Below are 17930 nucleotides of genomic sequence, written 5' to 3' on the forward strand. Positions count from 1 at the left end.
GTGACCCAAGTAAGGTGAATCAGAGATCTGATTTGGGGAACTGAAATACACACAGGGCAAGAAGCTTTATGCCCCTTTCGCAATTCCAGGCACTGAAGACCATCCATGCATGTAAACTTGGAGCAACTGGTAACCACTTTGTGAGGAGAGAACCTGCCTACCAAGGAAGGAAAGCAGGAAATGAGAAAGGCTGTACTAATTTACATTATCACCAACAGTGTGCAAGTGTTCCCTTTTCCCCACATTCTCACCAATGCTTGTTGTCTTTTGTTTTTTTATAATATCCATTCTAACTAGAATCAGGTGATATCTCTTGGATTTGATTTGTATTTCCCTAATGATTAGTAATGTTGAGCATTTTCTAATATACCTGTTGGCCATTTGTATGTCTTCTCTTAAGAAATGTATTTTAAGGTCTTTTGCTCATTTTTTTCATTTTTTATTTTTAATTTTGTGGGTACATTGTAGGTAAGATACAGGAGCAAAAAGGAAATTATTTAGGTAGTTAGTGAAGGTAAGGGAGTCCTCGGTAAGGCTTCCCTTCTAACAAAAAGCAGCCCCAAATCACTTCTTTTCTGACAAAGAGCAGCCTGTAAAATCGAGCTGCAGACATAAATAAGCAAGCTGGAAGCTTGCATAGGTAAATGCCCGCAGCTGTGCCAACAGGAAAAGGCTACCTGGGGAACATGCATGTTCAACATGGAGGTTTCCTCTTCCCTTTTTTTTGTGGCCACGCGTGCAGTAAAAAGGCAGGCAACATGGAGCTGGCCAGGTAAAAACCCTTCTGCATAATAAAAGATTAGGGTGGGATGGCCAGCTTCTTCCTGAGCTATGCAAACAGCACACCTGGTCTGACCAATCTCTTGGGGCCTATGTAAATCAGACACCGCCTACTCAAGCTTGTCTATAAAACCCCGGGCATTTCACCACACAAATGGAGGACTGACTCGGGAGCCCCTCTCTCTCTGCAAGAGAGCTAGTCTCTTTTCTCTTTATTTCTCCTATTAAACCTCTGCTCTTAAACTCACTTCTTGTGTATCCCCATCCTCAGTTTCCCTGGCATGAGATGATGAACCTCGGATATTTACCCCAGACAATGATGCCACTTTAGGTAAATATGTTTATGGGGTACATGGGATATTTTGATACAGGCATACAGTGTATAATAATCACATCAGGGTAATTTAGGTATAAATCACCTCAACCATTTATCCTTTGTATTATAAGCCATCCAATTATACTCTTTTAGTTATTTTTAAATGTACAATTAAATTATTATTAACTATAGTCACTCTGTTAGGCTATCAAATACTAGATCTTATTAATTCTTCCCATTTTTTGTACCCATTAACCATCCCACATCCCCCCTACCTCCTCTACACACACACTCTACCCTTCCTAACCTCTGGTAACCACAATTCTACTCCATGAGTTCCAGTGTTTTCATTTTTAGCTCCCACAAATAAGTGAGAAAATGTGAAGTTTGTCTTTCTGCACCTGGTTTATTTCACTATAATGTCCTCCAGTTGCATCCATGTTGTTGCCAGTCACAGGATCTCATTCTTTTTTATAAATGAATAGTATTTCATTGTGTATGTGTACCACATTGTCTTTATCCAGTCGTCTGTTGATGGGCACCTGGTTGTTTCCAAATCTTAGCTATTGTGAATAGTGTTGCAATAAACATGAGTGCAAATATCTCTCCAGTATACTAATTTCCTTTCTTTTGAGGTATATACCTAGCAGTGGGATTGCTGGATTATCTGATAGCTCAATTTTTAGTTTTTTGAGGAACCTCAAAACTGTTCTCCATAGTAGTTGTACTAATTTACATTACCACCAACAGTGTAAGAGGATTCCCTTTTTTCCACATCCTCGCCAGCACTTGTTATTGCCTGTCTTTAGGATAAAGGCCATTTTAACTGGGGTGAGATGATATCTCATGGTAATTTTGGTTTGCATCTCTCTGTTGATCAATGATGTTGAACACCTTTTCATATACCCGTTTGCCATTTGCATGTGCCCATTTTTTAGTTGAATTATTTGGATTCTTTGTTATTGTTTTTTTAGTGGCAGTGGGTTTTTCTGTTTGTTTGCTACTGAGCTGTTTGAGCTCCTTATACTGTTTATTAACCCCTTATCAGATGGTATAGTTAGTAAGTATTTTCTCCAATTTTGTAAATTGTCCCTTTACTTGTTGATTGTTTCCTTTGCTGTGCAGCAGCTTTTTAGTTTGATGCAATCCCATTTGTCTATTTTTGCTTTGGTTGCCTGTGCTACTGAGGTCTTATCCAAAAACTCATTGCCTGGTCCAATGTCAGGAGGCATTTTCCTGTTTTCTTATAGTAGTTTCATAGTTTGGGGTCTTACATTTAAGTCTTTGATTCATTTTGAGTTGATTTTTGTATACGGTGAAAGGGAGGGGTCCAGTGTCATTCTTCTGCAAGCGGATATCCAATTTTCCCAGTGCCATTTATGAAGAGATTGGGTGTTCTCGACACTGTGACAGGATCCTTGGGGTGTTGCTTCACCAGCCGGAAACCTTTGTGGCTAGTGACACCTTTGCCCGAGTTTTGCTCAGGCCCACTAGGCTTGTTCCACCCACTTGGCCTGGCAGGCTGCACCTGGCTCACACGACCAGCCTGGATCCCACATCTGCTAAGGGTGAACCAGGCAGAGTGGTGAGGGGTACATAAGTGAGTGAGCACAGGGTCCAGCCACTGTGCACAGCCAGGCATGCCAGCTGTGGAAGGGCAGGCAGCTTCAGGTGCCAGCATGGATGACAGCTCCCTGTGAGGCTGCAGCTGGACCAGGCATATGGCAAACAGCTTCCACAGCTGGCACCAGGGAATGCAGTGGCACCTGGAAAGTTAGAGGTGCCAGGAGTTGTAGAGTCCCAAAGGGGGTGTCACGGCTCTGGCTTGGGGAGCTCCTAGGTCTGAGATCCTCGAAGTGCCACAGCTCTTCTCTCCTTCTCTCCTCTCCTTCTCATCGCCCACAATGTAGTGAGGAAGGGGCATGTTTCAGCCTTGTTTGTATTATAGTTCTTTCAGCCCCACCATTCAGTGGTCCCCAAGCTCTTATCCTGTGTCAAGGAAGAATGAGGTGTGCGGACAAGTGGAGCGTGAGCAAGGTGAAAATGTGCTTTATTGAGCAACAGAACAGTTCACAGGAAACCCTCTCTGCAGGCAGGTCATCCCATCGTCTGCTCAGCTCTCAGAAAGAGGAGACCCACAGTGGGTAGCTCCTCTCCTCAGGGAGGTCGACCCCACGTCTGCTCAGCTCTCAGCAGAGAGGAGACCTACAGTGGGTAGCTCCTCCCTACAGGCAGGTCATTCCAAAATCTGCCCAAATCTGGCTAAATCTGGGGTTTTGGGGGGCTTCAGAGGGAAGGAAGTACATGCTGACTGGTCCACAGGAAGCCATGGGTGGGCCCAGAAAAAGCACCACAAGTTCTCACTCTGGTCCATGGAACTGGCAGCCTGGCCCCCAGGCTTCAAGCCTTCCCAGGCCTGAAGATAGGGCTGCACCAGGGACCCACCTCTTCCCACTCAGGAGCTTGTCTGCCTCCTGCCACCATCAATCTGCTATCCATGAAACTCAGGCTGTTCATGCTGAGGGATGCCTGCAGGCCCATGCCAAGCCCTCAGCCCCACCTTGGCCTCCCTCCTGTGCTCGTTGGCACCCAAAGTCTGGAGGGAGCCAAGGCAACAGGGGGTTGGTGTGTCAGCACTTCCCTGAGCACACATACACTTGGCTGGGTGACAATAGCACCCAGGCTCGACCTCAACATTGCTCCAAAATCAGAGTGGGCACCAAGACCCAGGAGAGGCCTGGCAGCAGGAGTAGGTATTTCCAACCTGCAGGAGCAAGGGGGATTCCTGGGCCCCCAAGAGTGCAGGAATGCCTACTCAGACAGGGGTGGGGCTTCTGCCTATTCCCAGCTCCTGTTGGATCCACACAGCACACAGTCCCGGTCACACCTCCCCTGCTGCAGCTGGCATCTTTGCAGCAGTTGCTCCAGACTGGCCGCTGCTGCCATCAATACCTTTGTCAAAAATTGGTTGTCTGTAAATGTGTGGATTTATTTCTGGGCTCTGTATTCCATTCAATTGGTCTGTGTGTCTGTTTTTATGCCAGTACCATGTTGTTTGTGTTACTATAGCTTTGTATTAGATTTTTAAGTCAGGTACTGTGATGCTTCTAGCTTTGTTTTTGTTTTTCTTTTGTTGTTGTTGTTTGCCCAAAATTGCTTTTATTTTACTATTTATGGCCTTCTGTGGTTCTTTATGAATTTTAGTATTTTTTTTCAATTTCTTTAGAGAATGTCATTGGTATTTTGATAGGGATTCCATTGAATCTGTAGACTGCTTTGGGTAGTACGGACATTTTAACAATATTAATTCTCCCAATCCATGAATATGAAATATCTTTTCATTTATTTGTGTCCTCTTTCAATTCCTTCATCAATGATTTACAGTTCTAGTGTAGAGATTTTTCACTTCCTTGGTTAAATATTTATTCCTAAGTATCTTTTTTGTAGCTATTGCAAATGAAATTGTTTTCTGGATTTTCTTTTCAGATAGTACACTATTCGTATATAGAAATGCTACTGATTTTTGTACATTGATTTTGTATTCTCCAACTTTACTGAATTTATTAGTTCTAACAGTTTTTTGGTGGAAACTTTAGGGCTTTCTATATATAAGATTGTGTCTTCTGCAGACAGGGACAATTTGACTTTCTTCTTTCCAATTTGAATGTCTGTTATTTCTTTGTCTTGTTTAATTGCTCTGGATGGGACTTTCAGTCTATGTGTTTTTACCAGGAAGGGATGTTGAACTTTGTTAAATGCTTTTTCTGCATCTATTGAAATTATCATATGGTCTTTGTCCTTGTTTCTGTTATTGTGATGTATCACATTTATTGATTTGAATGTGAATTGGTATGACTATTATAGAAAACAGTAGGGAGGTTCCTCAACAAATCAAAAATGGAACTATCATGTGATTCAGGAATCCCACTACTGAGTAAATCTTCAAAGGATATAAAATCAGTATGTTGAAGAGATATCTGCACTCTCATGTTTATTGCAGCACTATATACAATAGCCAAGACATAGAATCAACCTAGGAGTCCAACGACAGATCGATGAATGAAGAAAGTATGATGTATACACATGATGGAATACTATTCACTCAAAAAAGAATGCAATCCTGTCATTTGTGACAACATGGATGAACTTGGAGGTCATGACATTAAGTGAAATAAGCCAGGCACAGAAAGACAAATATTACATATTCTCACTCATACGCAGAATCTAAAATAGTTGATCTCATAGAAGTAGTGAATAGAAGAGTGGTTACCAGAGACTGGGGATGGCGGGGGAAGGTGGGAATAGGGAGAAGATAGTTAATAGGTACAAAGTTACAATTAGAAAGGAAGAATACATCCTGGTATCCTATTGCACAGTCAGGTGACTAGAGTCAACAATAAAGTATTGTATATCTCAAAATAGCTAGAAGAATTATGTTACAACCACAAAGAAATGATAAATGTTTGAGGTAATGAATATACTTATTGCTCTTAATCATTACACAATATATACACATACTGAAACAGCATACCCATAAATCTATAAAATTAGTATGTCAATTAAAAATAAAAAGAAATGGAGAAAAGGGAGATAGTAATTTGATGGCATCGTCTGAATCCTTGGGTTTATTCTTGAAGATAGCTCCTCTCTGCCTTTTACAAAACCAATTCTCCTTCCGGCTTAGGCCAGTTTGAGTTGTTTCTTGTTGTTAATAGAGCCATTGGTTTCCACAGTGATATTTTCTAAAAATACGGTAGCTCTACAATCAGAAAACATAAGTAGCAATTCAAAGAGCAGCCCATAAGTCACTACATAAAAATTGCCATTTCAACGCAATTCATTGAAAGCTTGATGCTCCTGATGATGGACTGATGGTGGCAGACAGAGTGGAAGCAATTGTTATCAGTTACATTCATCCCCATCTTGAGCTTTGAGTTCCCAGTCTCCCTCCACTGACCATACCCTGCCTTGCTCTCATTACAGTTTCACTGGAAGGTCTGGAGTCCTGTCTCTGAGCCTCCTTCCAGTGACTGGGGGCTTCAGACCCACAGACAGAATGACAAGTCTGCTTGCTCCTGTGGACTTGAGGCTTGTCTCCAAAACCTTTCTGGACTCATTTCCTCAACTCCACCCCATGCTGAGCCCTCCAGCTCCCTCAGCCCAGCTTCCTAGTGCTAACCAAGTGTTACAGATTACTAAAGCCTCTGGATCCCACTGCTACGCCCCCATCTGAATTTGTCCCTCAAAGCCAGGGACAGATACCAGGCCCTGTCTCATTCTAGCGCCAAACTAATTCCTGAAAATAGCACATTTTATCCCCCCTCCCCTCCACAACCCCACCCCCTCAAAAAAAAACCACATGTGAATCAAAATTAAAACAATGTTAACTATAAAATAAATATTATAAGAACACTTAAAATTTCAAAATAAGAGGTTTAATTCTCCCTATTAAAAATAAGAAAAGATCAGTTAAATAGGAGGAATCAATTTAAGAAATTTATTGTGCAACATGGTAACTCTAGTTAATAAAATACTGTATGCTTGAAAAATGCTAAGAGAATGAATTAAAGTGTTCTCACCAAAAAAAAAATAACAATGGGAGGTAATAATACATATGTTAACTAGCAAGATTTAGTCATTCCACAATGTATATATACTTCAATACAATATGCTGTACATGGTGAATGCATATGATTTTATCTGTCAATTTTTTTTATTTAAAATAAATAAGGAGGGCCAGGTGCAGTGACTCATGCCTGTAATCCAAGCATTCTGGGAGGCCAAGGTGGGTGGATCACAAGGTCAGGAGTTCAAGACCAGCCTGGCCAACATGGTGAAACCCCGTCTCTACTAAAAAATACAAAAAATTAGCCAGGCGTGATGCCGCGTGCCTGTAATCCCAGCCACTTGGGAGGCTGAGGCAGGAAAACAGCTTGAACCTGGGAGGTGGAGGTTGCAGTGAGCCAAGATCGCACCACTACACTCCAGCCTGGGCAACAAGAGCAAAACTCCATCTCAAAATAATAATAATAAAAAAATAAATATATAAGGAAAGAGGTTTCCCTCCTCTCCTTTTTCTTACAGCATTTTCTTTAGAAACCTTAAAAATTGTAAGCATATTCTCCTCTCTTTGAAATGTATATAAATCTTTGCCAAAATTAATAGGTCTTTTGTCAGCTTTATGACCCAGAAAGTCTTCCTCAAAGCCTTGGGAACCATTTCTTTGAAATGCAAACATCAAGGGAGATAGTGCCCCTATCTCCCAGTTTCTGTGGAAGGGTAGGAGCCTAACTTAAGCAGGCACAATCCTCCAAGTTGCAAAACTGCCTCCTGTCATAAAGATATCAGAGGTTTGTTTTTCCTCTGGATAAAGCCAATTAGCTAACACAGATGGTCACCTCAATTACCAGGTAAAGTTAGAACAAATGATGTGTGACAAATAGTGCTGTCAAGTCTTCTTACCTGAGGACTAGTTATTATTTATCTTGAGAACACATCTGGAATAGGTTGTATCTGCTTGGCTATAGAAAGGGGTGTGATTTCTTTCCATCTTTGCAGTCTCTTGAGGGATTGCCTGTGATGCACATCACGTTTGGGTTTAATGCTTATTCAATAATAAAACTGTTGTCTTTCTCTTCTACTTTCGTGGAAAAGATTTCTTGAGCCAGAAGATTTTGTTTTTAATTATATTTGCCGAACAGTGTTTGGGCATAAAGAAATCCCACAAAATTCCGGGTCTAAATAAGAATACATGGACCCAGGGAGGGGAACATCATACACCAGGGCCTGTCAGAGGGTGGGGGTCAAGGGGAGGAAGAGCATTAGGACAAATACCTAATGCATGCGGGGCTTAAAACCTAGATGATGGGTTGATGGGTGCAGCAAACCACCATGGCACATGTACACCTATGTAACAAACCTGCATGTTTTGCACACGTATCCCAGAACTTAAAATATAATAATAATAATAAACTGGGTCTACACATGATGACCACACAGATGCTTTCCTCCAATTTTTAGATACTATCCTTCCCTTAAGAAATTTTTTTGCTCCAATTTTGCAAGTGCCCTAAACACATGCTTAGTTTGCCTATTGAATAATCAAGCCCCAATTCTTCCCCATTACCTTGCAAGAAAGCTCACTGACCTCTCGTAAAATCTGATAAGGCACTAACAACTAACCTAGTTGTAGATATGAATCACCCATGGGTTCACCTTCAAAAACTCACACATGCGGTCTAGTCAAAAAAAAACAAAACCAGCATGGCTTCTTTTGGGGAGATGATTACTGCTTTCCTGCCTTCTTCCTTTTGACAAATGTGATGTGTTGCTAGGAGTCATTTTCATAAATGTTTCATTCTCCCTCCTCCAGGCATAGTGTTGCCAGAGCATGAATTATGACCAGCTTGGCCAACAAGCGTCTTTTTAGGAGCACATCCTTTCTAATTTGTGGTCACGGTAGTGCCTCCAGTGGCACAGACTGGGTGGAAAGAGCTCAGTGTCAGAAAATACCAGCAGCTTCTGCATCTGCTGATCAATCCATCGCCTGAGAGCTTACCAGGCAATTTATTTATAATCTTTTCTCAAAGTCAAGAAGAACACAGTTTTCTTTCCTTCCTGCTTGGTAGAAAACATAAGGAAATCCTGCTGCAACTGACTTCTCCCACTTACAGTTCCCTTTTCAAGCTCTATTTCCCTTCTGCCACATTCAAAGAAAAATTATTGTTCATCCTTTTTGAAAATGGCATACAACTTCCCTGGCTGCTGAGTGATAATATTCATAATTGTTGCCAATCAGGAGAATCCATTTGTGGGTATTTCCTATTGCAGCTGTAACCACAGCACTGGAGGGGACAAGCGAGGAAAATGAATATGATGTAGCCCCAAACGCACACCCTCTGACAGCCTCATTCATCTCACCCGGCATCCCTCTCCCTTACACATTCCTACTTTGTACCATAAAACGGTTCACAGAAGACACTTAAATTATTGAAAAGTCTCCACAAAATATTTCCATAGTACTTAGAAAAGTAGAAATTACTGAAGTGGAAAAATTGATCCATCTTTTAAAGGAAACCCTCATTATGAGGTGAAACAAAATGCATTAACCCTGAGAGTACTGCACTTTGGAGGATTCTGCTTTTCCTCTGATATGGTTGGGCTGTGTCTCCACCAAATTCTCATCTTGAATTGTAGCTCCCATAATTCCCACATGTTGTGGGAGGGACCTGGTGGGAGATAATTTAATCATAGGGGTGGGTCTTTCCCTTGCTATTCTCATGATAGTGAATAAGTCTCATGAGATCTGATGGTTTTATAAAGGGGAGTTTCCCTACACAAGTTCTCTTCTCTTGTCTGCCACCATGTGAGATGTGCCTTCACCTTCCACCATGATTGTGAGGCATCCCCAGCCGCATGGAACTGTAAGTCTATTAAACCTCTTTCTTTTGTAAATTGCCCAGTCTCGGGTATGCCTTTATCCACAGCATGAAAATGGACTAATACATCTTCCTTGGGACCCTAGCTCAGCTCAGGCATGGTTCCTTTACCCACCCAGCCACCCAGCTCAAAATCTTTATCTTCCTAACTTCCCTCCACCCCATCATCATAACTGTCACATTTTTTACCTCCTAAATATGTATTAAATGTGGCCCCTCACCCCAACCCCACTGTCAATGCCTTGATTCAAATTATTGTTCTTTCTTTACAACAGTTCTCTCATCATTCTCAAAGCAGGGTTCCCAGATCAGTAATGTGGGCATCCCCTGGGAACATTTTAGAAAAGCAAATTCTCAGGCCCCACCCCAGACCTACTAGATCAGAAATTCTGGAGTGGCTCCAGCAATCTGTATTTTAACAAGCTCTCTGGGAGGTTCTGTATGTAGTAGCTGGAGGACTTTTACTTTATTACAATAGCCCTCTGATGAATCTCCCTGCTTCATGTCTTGCCTCCTTGCCCTTGCATCTTTGCTGAATGAGCTTCCTAAATTCAAGTATTGCTAATGTCAATTCCTCAGCCTAAAATCATTTAGTGCTTCCCTCAAGTCCTCTAAATAAGATACTGACTTCCTCTAACAGTATGTAAGGCCTTCCCTAATCAATAACTTTCCTCCCTTCTAGTGTTGTCTCACCCCCTCCAAATACCCTGTGATTCAGCTATACCAGACAGCCCTCCTGAATGTGTTTGTCAAAGTGCATGCTGTCACCTCAGCTGTGAAAGAGATGGAGAGGACAGGGAAGGTTTCACAGAGGCAGAGTTCTTTGGGTCCAAAAACAAAGGATATGGAAACCACGTCAGATAGGTCCTGATGGGTACAGAGGTCATTGAGGCTCTACTGTACCCATAGGCACATGTTGTAGGACTCAGTGACTTCTAAGTTCTAGAACTTAGCATCTAGGAGAGGCCTATGTCAGCAGATACTCCACTGTGTGGGGCAGGAGGCCTGTCATCAATGGCTCAATTCAGTCTATGGCTTTCATCCACAACATTTGTCAGTGATCCCCATGTGGCAGTAAGAAAGCAAAGATAAAAAATATATTTTGGTAGACCTGTTGGGTGACTAGGAACTACTATGAACCAAAATATACAGTTATTTTTCAGGTGATTTATTAAGTAGTAATCAAGGCTGATAAACAGGAAGTAACATTAATAGTTTGTCAACATGAGACAGTACTGGTTACATAACCTTGGGTAAATGAATACCCTCTCTGTGCCTCAGTTTTCTGATTTGTAAAATGGGGTTTGTAATAGTACTTACCTTGTGGAAGTGCAGTGACTAGGAAATGAGATTTTGAATGAAGGGTACTTAGCAAAGTTTGACACATAGTAAGCACTCAACAAATGCAATCACTATTATGACCAACATTGCAATCCTTCATATTCTGAGAGCCTGTCAATGCCACACAGTATGCATTTGGGGAGAAGGCATCAAATGGGACAGAACATGTTCTGGAAATCATAAGAGCATAACAAGATTCAAGCTGCTCATATTAAGTCTTTGCATTTGTCCCCCTTCTATTCATTCTAAATAGGTCTGCTGGAGGTCCTCACTGATGACATTACCCAAGTCCCAAAGAATTTGTTTCAGGAATTTGAGAAGATGATAGGAAAGAACTTTCTCCAAGCTTTGTACAACTTACCCAAGAATCTCAACTATAGAGATGGAGACAGAGATGAGAATATTATCTGGTAAGATTCAGCTCAAAAAATAAAACTTTATATATAAAGTTATCTTGATTGCTTGGTTTCCTCTTGACCAACAACAATATCACTGAGTTTTGATAATTTCCACACCTTGTGGGTTGAGTTGCAACTGCCTGACAAAACTGGAGGGACTACAACGAGAGAAAAAGATGCTATTCTCATTTCTACAGTCTGTCTTTAAGTTCTTCTAATGCTTGACACAGGTGCCTAGGTGTTGATAAGTTGGTTACAGCACAATCAAAATCAAAAAAAATTATTCCTATGCTTTTCTGACAGTTTATCTTCAGAACAAATCCTAATGGCAGTTAGTCACAGTGGGAATTTAAGTTTTCTCCCATGCTTTCTAAGTTTACTCCATTCACTTTAGAATGTATGTTTCATTTTGGAATCTATGATTTTTGTGACTGAGAGACCTACATAGTGGAAGCTGAATAGAGGCCACTAATACATATAAATGGGGCTATTAACAAGAGAACTCATGATTGTTTTCAGTGAGAATTACAGGAGCTATTAATATAATGAAAGGAGTAACCTGGACATAACTCTACCCTTGTCATCTCAGTAACTGCTTAGGGGTCTTTTGTAATTTGCAAATGTTTATCATGAATTTCCATCTAGCCTCCCCATTGGGTCAAATAACACATTTGGCACCTCAGTAGAATTTATATTGCCATAAACAAAAACTTTAGTTGGTTATAGCTGAAGGGGCCTGGTTTCGAATGAAGGGGTTTCTAACACACTTGCACACCTTCTTTACCTCCATGGTAATAACATTTACGAATGCCAAATCTGTTCTGGATGCCATGTTAAATACTTTTATTGATGTTCTCTTTTAATCTTTTTAAATAAATTTTATTGTGTATCTTTGAGGTTTACAACATGATGTTATAGGATACAAATAGATAGTAAAATGGTTACTGTATTAGTCTGTTTTCACGTTGCTAATAAAGACATACCCAAAACTGAGAAGAAAATGAGATTTTATTGGACTTACAGTTCCACACGGCTGGGGAGGCCTCCAAATCATGGCAGGAGGTAAATGGGACTTCTTACATGGGGGCAGCAAGAGAAAAATGAGAAGCAAAAGCAGAAACCCCTGATAAACCCATCAGATCTCGTAAGACTTATTCATTATCACCACAATAGTATGGGAAAGATTGGCCCTCATGATTCAATTACCTCCTCCACGGGTCCCTTCCACAACATGTGGGAATTATGGGAGATACAATTGAAGTTGAGATTTGGGTGGGGACACAGCCAAATCATATCATTCCGCCCGAGTCCCTCCAAATCTCATGTCTTCACATTTCAAAACCAATCATGCCTTCCCAACAGTCCCCCAAAGTCTTAACTCATTTCAGCATTAACTCACAAGTCCACAGTGAAAAGTCTCATCTGAGACAAGGCAAGTCTCTTCCACCTATGAGCTTACACAATCAAAAGCAAGCTAATTACTTCCTAGATACGATGAAAAATGGTAAATACAGCCTTTCCAAATGGGAGAAATTGGCCAAAATAAAGGGGTTACAGGGTCCACGCAAGTCCGAAATCCAGTGGGGCAGTCAAATTTTAAAACTCCAAAATGATCTCCTTTGACTCCAGTTCTCACATCTAGGTAACACTGATGCAAGAGGCAGATTCCCATAGTCTTATGCAGCTCTGCCCCTGTGGCCTTGCAGGGTACAGCCTCCCTCTTGGCTGCTTTCACAGGCTGGCATTGAGTGTCTGTGGCTTTTTCAGGCAGCTGGTGCAAGCTATTGGTGGATCTACCATTCCAGGATCTGGAGTATGGTGGTCCTCTTCTCACAGCTCCACTAGGCAGCGCCCCAGTAGGGACTCTGTAAGGACTCCAACCCCACATTTCCCTTCCACACTGCCCTAGCAGAGGTTCTCCGTAAGAGCCCCACCCCTGTAGCAAGCTTCTACCTAGGCATCCAGGCATTTTCATACATCTTCTGAAATCTAGGTGGAGGTTCCCCAACCTCAATTCTTGACTTCTGTGTACCCACAGGCTCAATACCACATGGAAGCTGCCAATGTTTGGGGCTTCCACCCTCTGAAGTCACAGGCTGAGCTCTACATTGGCCCCTTTCAGCCATGGATGGAGCAGCTGGGACGCACAGCACCAAGTCCCTAGACTGCAGACAGCATGGGGACCCTGGGCACAGCCCACCAAACCACATTTTCCTCCTGGGCCTCTGGGTCTGTGAGGAGAGGGGCTGCCGTGAAGGTCTCTGACATGGCCTGGAGACATTTTCCCTCATGGTCTTGGGGATTAACATTAGGCTCCTTGCTACTTATGTAAATTTTTGCAGCCAACTTGAATTTCTCCTCAAAAAATGGGTTTTTCTTTTCTACTGTATCGTCAGGCTGCAAATGTTCTGAACTTTTATGTTCTGTTTCTCTTTTAAAATTGAATACTTTTAACAGCACCCAAGTCACCTTTTGAATGATTTGCTGCTTAGAAATTTCTTCTACCAGATACCCTACATCATCTCCCTCAAGTTCAAAGTTCCACAAATCTCTAGAGGAGGGGCAAAACACCACCAGTTTCTCTACTAAAACATAACAAGGGTCACCTTTGCTCCAGTTCCCTCTCTGCATCTAAGACCACCTCAGCCTGGACCTTATTTTTCATATCACTGTCAGCATTTTTATCAAAGCCATTCAACAAGTCTCTAGGAGGTTCCAAACTTTTCCACATTTTCCTTTCTTCTTCTGAGCCCTCCAAACTATTCCAACCCCTGCCTGTTACCCAGTTCCAAAGTTGCGTCCATATTTTCAGGTGTCTTTTCAGCAATGCCCCACTCTACTGGTACCAATTTACTGTATTAGTCCCAAGACATACCTGAAACTGGGAACAAAAATAGACTTCACTGGACTTACAGTTCCACATGGCTGGGGAGGCTCAGAATCATGGTGGGAGGTAAAAAGCACTTCTTACATGGTGGCAGCAAGAGAAAAAAGGAAGAAGCAAATGCAGAAACCCCTGAAAAACCCATCAGATCTCATGAGACTTATTCGCTATCACCGCAATTACATGGGAAAGGCCAGTTCCCATGATTCAATTACCTCCCCTCAGGTACCTCCCACAGCATGTGGGAATTCTGGAAGATACAATTGAAACTGAGATTTGGGTGGGGACACAGCCAGAATATATCAGTTACTATAGTGAGATCAATTAACATTATCTATTAGCAAACCCACAAGGAGGCTATATTAACATCAGCAGCTTATAGATAAGGAAAGTGACATTTAGAGAGTTTTAACCTACCCAAGGTCCAACAGCTGGTCAATGTGGGACAACAGTGAGACCAGGCAGTCTGCCTCATAGAGCCCATGCTTTGAATCATAGGGCTTTGCCACTGCCATGTTATCTCTGAAAACCTGAGTTTCTGAGAAGTTCCTTGAATTTCACAGTTGGCTGATCATCTTTCTCCCTTTTCTTTAGTTGCTAATAAAATGTCAGAACCAAACTGAGGGAAAAGGCCAGTTAGCACAGTGGAGGATGGCTCAGCACAGGTTAGTCAGAGACAGACCCATTTCTCTGCTCCTTTCCTTAACTGCCATGTGAACATGGGTTGGAAATCTTACCTCTCAGAGCCCTAGTTTCCTTATCTAGAAAACAGTACAATAATATCTGCTTAGGGTCATTGTCAGGAAAAAAAATTGGATTAATTAATGTATGTTGTCTTGTCAGTAGACTGATGGTGCTGTGTTTGATGAAAAGGCACCAGCCTTAAATAGTAAGGATAAGAATTTTCATAAAAAATGTTTGCTCTGGTGTTGTGCCTGCACACCCACTGGATAGCCATGTAAAATGTACAACTGTGAGTTGTGGCCGAAGTTTGAATATCATGCTCTAATCCTTCCTCCCTCCCAACCCTTACATCTGAGATCTTTGGGGTCCCTTTCCACAATTTGCTTTTCCTCTCACAATGAGAAATAGAATCACCTTTCTCAGGATTTGAACTTCCTAGCATAGCCAATAGGATAGAGTATAGAGTGAATGTTGGTGTCCCTCCAAAAACTCATAGGTTGTACTCCTAACCCTCAATGTGATGGTATTAAGAGGTGGGGCCTTTGTAAAGTAATGAGGTCATAAGCGCAGAATTAGGATTAGTGCCCATGTAAAAGGAACCCCAGATAGCTCTCTTGCCCATTCTGTCATGTCAGGACACAGAAAGAACATAAGTGTCTAAGAACCAGAAAGTAAGCCCTCACCCAACACCGAATCTAGGACTTCCCAGCCTCCAGGAACACAAGAAATAAATTTCTATTGTTTGTAAGCCACCCAGCCTAAGGTAGTTTGTTATAGCAGTATGAACTAAGACAAGAATATATTCATCACTATAAAGTCTGTTATGGGCCCTTTCTGGTTTGAGAAAAAGAAGCAGGAATTTTTTAACTTCAAAGTGTCCTAAACGAAGTGGCAGAAATTTGAAGTCAGATTCTCAAATGCTGCCCACAGGCATCTCTGAACATAGAAGAAATCCCAGCACATGGTTTGCTAACAACTCTGAGTATCCAAAAAAGTTTCCTAAATGAGTGTGGCTGATGATTGAGACCAATTTCCTGGTCTTGTTTCTTTGTTTGCTTTCCTTGGTGTACATCCCACTCTCCTAAGCCCTTTTCACTTATTCCTGTACTTCCTCAAATCCTTCTATTCTTCCTTCTAGCCAAATAACTATTTGAGATGCAAAATGCTAATTTATAATTATTTATCATGTATTTAATGACAATTACACAAAACCAACATCCTTTAGTCAATTTGAATTAGCCCAACTCTTCAGTAATTGAGTGGTCATCAAAACAGTAGTTTTGATAACAATTGCTTCCACTTTCCGTCTGTCATTAATCCATCATCAGTGGCATTAAGATAGCATTGAATTTCCCAAATTCAAGTAGTGCATCTACACATTGTGACTTATGGGGCTGTCCTTTGATTTGCTAATCATGCAGACTGATAGTAGAACTGCCATACATTCAGAAAGCCTCCCCATGTAAGCAAATGGATCTATTAACAACCTGAAACACTGACGCAGTCATTCAGAGCCAATAGCGCCATTATTTACACAAAACAAGATGAATGGTACAGCATATGAAGCCAAGCAGAAGCCCTTCCAATATATGATGAAAAAGATACCTGATTTACTGCAAATACAAGGGACAATTGTCATTCTATGATGTATAGTTACTTTTCTTCACTGCAGACTACAAGAGAACACTTCAATCATGTTAGCTGAGCTTTTTTTTTTTTTTTTACTTTTACCATGATAATTATTATGGACAGATTCATTTGGGGTAAGAAATGGTCTTTCAGAAAAACACTAGGGGATTGCAGCAGAGCTCAAGGTATGGGAGCAGATGTGCATTATAAAGCAATATGCAGCATAATGAGAAAAGCATTCTTCCCTATCCTATTAATTGTTGGCACCACCTAATAATCAAGAACTGCTGACCCCTCCCACCCTCCAGCTCACAGATATTTGTGTACTGTAATGCCTGATGGCCCAAACACAAGCTCAACTCTCTGTAATGTTGAGAGGCAGCATTTCAGTAACGCTAATCTAAACTCTACCTGTTCTCTCTGCATTGCCTATAACACAATTTGTCAATAATCCATAAATACTTTCTAATTGGTGGATGGTTGGGTAAATGACATAATGCAGTTGATTACTATGCAGAAATTTTAGCTGATAATTATGAAGATGAATTTAAAATATGGAAATGCTACAGATATGAGGTTAAATAAAAGTAGAATGCAGAAGTGTCAGAATACTAAGATTACAGTTATATAAAAATGCAGTTGGATATAGAGAAGACAAGAAAAAGGCAAGCTGCTGTATTGATGGGGAGGATGACAAGCAATCTCTTCTGTCTTTTGAAAATTTCCTTTAACGTTCCTAGGTTATTCTTATAATAAAAGTTATTTTTAAGATTAAGCCCACCTCTTATGAAAAAGTTAGTTACCCCTTACCATAAAATCCACATGATAAAACCTGCATGTGATAAATGCCGAAATATTTTTTTTTCAGGTTCAAAAATAGTGCTGGAATCTGCCAAGGAATTGGCTCACATTATTCAATGTCAGGCACATTTACACTCATATGTATTAGTAATCCCTTTGGTTGACTTTTCCTTGCCGTTGTCATGGAAACCGTTTCCACTGCCATTAGCACCTCTAGGGCCCAACCTTGTTCACATATTTTTAGGCTGTTTCTCTTCTAACACAGCAATTAATACTTATGGCATATCTGTATCTGAAGCCCTGGTGGCAGTGACCCATTGTTTCCCTTGGAACTGCTGAGTGTTTGGTTTGCTTCCTTTCTGCTCTGCAGGTACTTCTGTTTCTTTTTGGTAGTTCTTTTCATTAAATATTACAAGCCTCTTTACAGTTTCTAATTATCAGGCTGGTGCAAAAGTAATTGCGGTTTTTGCCATTGAAAGTAATGGCAAACCAGGTGCAGTGGCTGCCACCTGTAATCCCAGCACTTTGGGAGGCGGAGGCGGGCGGATCACCTAAGGTCAGGAGTTCAAAACCAGACTGGCCAACATGGTGAAACCCCATCTCTACTAAAAATATAAAAAATTAGCTGAGCCTGATGGCACACGCCTGTAGTCCTAGCT

The sequence above is a fragment of the Rhinopithecus roxellana genome, chromosome 16 (assembly GCF_007565055.1).
Source record: "Rhinopithecus roxellana isolate Shanxi Qingling chromosome 16, ASM756505v1, whole genome shotgun sequence".
In the NCBI taxonomy this organism is placed as follows: domain Eukaryota; kingdom Metazoa; phylum Chordata; class Mammalia; order Primates; family Cercopithecidae; genus Rhinopithecus; species Rhinopithecus roxellana.